The 4,914-nt window shown below is 40.8% G+C and overlaps 1 long non-coding RNA gene across 1 annotated transcript; it reads left to right on the top strand.

Annotated features, from left to right (window-relative positions):
• Positions 1-330: 330 nt before the first annotated feature.
• Positions 331-1,773, top strand: LOC143811468 (uncharacterized). Its single transcript, XR_013223592.1, has 3 exons — positions 331-524; positions 641-855; positions 1,257-1,773. It is a non-coding gene; the product is annotated as an uncharacterized LOC143811468 (long non-coding RNA).
• The last annotated feature ends 3,141 nt before the right edge of the window (positions 1,774-4,914 follow it).

The raw sequence follows: 4,914 nt of genomic DNA, 5'->3' as shown, positions 1-4,914 counted from the left end.
TTGACTCCTTTCGTTTTTTATTTCTCTTCTGTGACTACATTTTTCAGAATTCCGGCTTGAAACTCGGTGACTTTTCCTCAAATATGATGTGAAAAAAGATTTTGTGAGAATAAATAATTTTGGTAAAAAATTTGCGCGTTTTTTTCAAAATTTACCAAGAACTACTGAAGGGAGTCATTTTGACTCCCTACTATATTTTGAGGTCCTTTTGTCACTAAATGTTGCTATAAAGTTTTGTGCATAATTTTTTCACTCTGTCTTATTTACCCTGATGTTCATATAGATGTAGTTCAATTTACATGTCAACTTTTCACATTTTCCTTGTGTTTTAACTGCTTGTATTACTGTGTAATGCTGAACAAAATAGCTTGTTTACTCTAGGCTCTTATCTTATGCTAATGAAGGGTGGTGTTTTTCTAAGGTCCTAGCAGGAGACAGTATTCTGGATAGTAACTTTACTTTCAGTTCAGCTGAAGAGACAAAGAGAACAGACGCAGACATACGAGCTCTGAAGACTCATACAGGTATGAATTGTTATGAAATAGTTTAGCTGTCTGTCAACTGATTCAGCCCACCTACTTTTGAAGGTGGCAGAACAGTTATTATTTCTTTTAGTTTTCATTTCATTTCTATTTTTCAGCAGGGAACTATATAGAATTATGGAATTTGTGAGGAATATGGAGAGAAGACGTTTGATAAAGCCTCAGGATATTCTGGCTACTTTGCAATCCATACCGGAGGATGAATCGGAATCCGAATTGCAGGAACATGTATTTGATTCTGACAGTGATGAAGATTTCATTCCTCAGAACATATCAAGTGAATCTGAAGACTCAGAAGGAACAAATCCAGAAGGTAAGTAGTTATGTGTATTTATTTGTTCTTCCACACACTGAGTTAGGGCCTGTGCACACTAGCAGAATTCTGGCTGAATAGCCATCTGGATATTCTTGCCGCAATACAGGCCGTACCTGCCCGCTCATGCCTGAAGCTCCGCTCCGAACCCCGGGCTGGAGCCGCTGTCAGGGACAGAGCAGCGCTTGCTTACGCGCGAGCACGGCTCCGTCCCAGACAGCGGCTCCAGCCCGGGGTTTGGAGCGGAGCTTCAGGTATGAAACTCCGCTCTGTACCTGAGCGGGCAGGTACGGGCCGGATTGTGGTGAGAATATCCGGTCGGATATTCCGCCGCTAATCCAGCCAGTGTGCACGGACCCTTACAAAACAAAAATTCTAAATATTCATCAACTTTTTTCCAGATATTCCAAGCACATCAACTGGGGATCGGGCTCATGCAGTTATGTTGCCTCGTGACCATCCTCCTGGTCGTGGACAGAAAAAATCAGCAAAACGTCCCAGAAATGAAAGAACAACAGATAACGATGGCGGCGAAGGTAATGCAACAACAAACACCAGAGAAGGCGAATCTGAAGGAATACTAGTTTCAGCGGATGGTATTCAATGGAAACCTGTTGAAATTGGACAACACTTGCCTGGTAGGCGTGACAGCCAAAATATTCTTCGAGAAGCACCTGGCCCTACAGGATACGCCAGAAGAAATATCATTATCGATAGTCCTTTGAGCGCATGGCGTTTATTTTTTGATTCATATATATTGACACATATAAAGAACTGTACGCTTGCAGAAGCATGCAGGAACAATAATTTACAGTTTACTCTATCTGATGAGGAGCTAGATGCATTCATTGCGATATTCTATGCTCGTGGAATATCTGGCACGAACCGTCACTCGATTAGCAGTATTTGGTGTAATGACTGGGGAATACCGTATTGCAAAGCGACAATGTCTAGGGACCGCTTTGTTGAAATTATGAGGTTTCTCAGATTTGATGAGAAATCTACTCGATCGGAGAGACTGCAAACGGACAAGTTTGCTCTATTTTCTACTGTGTGGGACAGGTTTATTGCAAATTGTATTGCGTGTTACAAACCTGGCCCATACATAACAGTGGATGAGCAACTTTTCCCAAGCAAAACTAGGTGTCCATTCACGCAGTACATGCCTTCCAAACCAGATAAATATGGCCACAAATATTGGCTAACTGTTGATAAGGAGAGCAAATATCTGGCAAATGGCTTCCCTTATCTAGGCAAAGATGACACACGCCGTGCTGAGGACCGTTTAGCTGACCATGTGGTAATGAAGTTATTGGACCCGTTTTTGAAAAAAGGTCGCAATGTTACAACCGATAATTATTTTACTTCAGTAATATTAGCTAAACAGCTAAAAAGCAAAGGAACAACCATCGTGGGAACACTGAATAAGATAAGGCGAGAAGTGCCTAAAGAAATAAAATCCATGAAAGAGGAATTGTACAACACTAAAGTGTTTAGAAATGAAGACAATTTTACACTTACAGTATATCAAGGAAAGCCCAACAAAAATGTTGTCATTTTGAGTTCCGTCCATCCAGATGTTGTTGTTGCGTCTGATTCCGCTAAAAAAAACTCCAGAAACGGTAAAGTTTTACAATGAAACAAAATATGGAGTAGATGTAGTGGATCAGATGGCACGAAAATATACCACACAAACATCCACAAGGAGATGGCCTGTTCATGCATTTGAAAATGCCTTAGACTTTGCGGATATAAATGCATGTATAATATTCAAGGAGATTACCCACCAAAAAATGTCACGCAAGGCATTTTTGCAAACGCTTGTGAGAGAGTTGAGTGGTCCTTATGTCACAGATAGGGAAAAGGGTTCCACGTCCCAAGTTTCTACATGTTCAGAAGTGATGGTTCAAACAAAATTTTGCCAGATCAAAGAAAAGTGCAAGAAAAATAGATCTGTCGGCAATTGTAAGACTTGTGGTAAGTCTTTGTGTGGGCAATGTACTGCCATAAATCAAAGGCAATGCCTAAAATGCGAAACACCAAATGTTTAGAAGGTGAATTCTGCGCCATATTTTCATTTTTATGCTCCTCCACCTACATTTTCTCTGCTTTTTGTTCTTCAGTTGTTGTTTATATGTGTGCACTTGAATAAAAAAAAATGTTTGAAAAACGTCTATTATAATTATTGTTATTTTCTGTAGAAAAATAAGAAAAGCAGAAAAAAAACAATCAAAAGCATTACTGTTGGATCTCACAATAATAATACATTACAAAAAATATAATTATTAATAAATAACCACAAATGAAACTCTAAAAATAAACGAAAATAAGCAAGGAGTCAAAATGACTCCTTTCAGTAGTTCTAGGCGGGGTCACGAGTCCAGTAGTCCTAGTGTTAGTCCTGTTACCAATTTTGAACTGCATTAATCCTACTTAATTATTTGAGCCTACAAACTGTGTCTGCCACTCCTTACAGTTGTCCTCTGCTGAACAAAGCCATGCCGCCTGTTTAGTCCTGTTACCAATTTTGAACTGCATTTAGCCCACTTTATTATTTGGGCCTACTAACTGTGCCAGCCACTCCTTACAGTTTTTCCTCCACTGAACAAAGCAATGCCACCTGTTTAGTCCGGTTACCAATTTTGAACTGCATTTAGCCTACTTTATTATTTGGGCCTATATCTGTGTTTCCTCCTCATCCTGCCCATTGCCCAGCCACTGATGAAAGTGCAGGTTCCTTCATCAGGTGGGGGGGGCATACTCGTTGGCGACGTCACTGGCACAGGGACCCTCATAGTACACAAAAGTGTCTCTGCCGGTGGGAGGCGCCACCCGCCGTCAAACACACCGCCGTACTGTGAGGGGCCCTGTGCCAGTGCCAATGCCAACGAGTGGGCCCCCCTGCTTGCTCAGGATCACAGCACTTGCAAAGTTGAAATACTTACCTCTCCCTGCTCCACCGCCATGACGTATTCCGCGTTTCATGGGCCCACGAAAATCTTGAGCCAGCCCTACCCCCCCACAACTTTAGCCAAATGACCCCCAGTTTTCAATGCCTAACTATTATTATAAAGTAAATTAAGACTGACAAGCTTCAGTAATAAGAATTGATGTTTTTGGCATTAAAATGGGCACTGTAGGTGTTTTCCTGTCCTTCACTCACTGCTGACTTTGATTCCCCCTTTACTTGCATTGGGTTTCGTGTTTCAGTCGGCCCCCGACTTTAAACAATAATCGGCCGATTTCACCCGGCCCGACTTTTGACAAAGTCGGGTTTTGCGAAACCCGACTCTATCCGAAAAAAGTAAAAGTTGCTCAACTCTATTTCTGAGGACAAGCACACCAATACTGACATTACTGACGGCCCTAGATGTGCTTGTATTAACGGTGTCTAATTGATATACGTGGAAACTAACTCTTATGTGAAAAACGTAGTAATATACATATTTTATGTTGATTCTATTTGCAGACCGATGTCCACTACAATACCCATACTTTATATGCTTCCCCACTAACTTGGAAGACTTTATTACTCTCAAATTTTGAAAGAGACACTTAATAAACCTCTTAAAGGGAATATGTCAGCAGTTTTTTGCTGTTTAACCTGAGAGCAACATAATTTAGGGTACAACTGGCTGATTCCAGGGATGATTCAGTTATTAGGCCGGCGTCACACTAGCGAGTTTTACGGACGTATGAGAGGTGCAGAAAATACGGATTGCATACCATACAATGATTCTCTATAGCCCAGCTCCTATCTGCCGTATTTTACTGATCCGTATTATACGGTCTTGTACGGCCGTAGAAAATCGCAGCATGCTGCGTTTGTGACCATATTGCGCAAAAAAAATCGCCAATGAAAGTCTATGGGGGCGAGAAAAATACGGATTACACACGGACCATGCGTGTGACTTGCGAGAAATACGCACCGGTGTTATAGAGAAAAGCCGGCAATTCAGTGCGGTGTACAGTAAAATCACACTGATAGAATAGAATAGATAGAATAAATGTATATATATATATATATATATATATATATATATATATATATATATATAT

The sequence above is a fragment of the Ranitomeya variabilis genome, chromosome 1, assembly GCF_051348905.1.
Source record: "Ranitomeya variabilis isolate aRanVar5 chromosome 1, aRanVar5.hap1, whole genome shotgun sequence".
Taxonomy (NCBI): Eukaryota; Metazoa; Chordata; class Amphibia; order Anura; family Dendrobatidae; genus Ranitomeya; species Ranitomeya variabilis.
The sequence above is the reverse complement of the archived record's forward strand: the minus strand, read 5'-3'. Positions and strand labels throughout refer to the sequence as shown.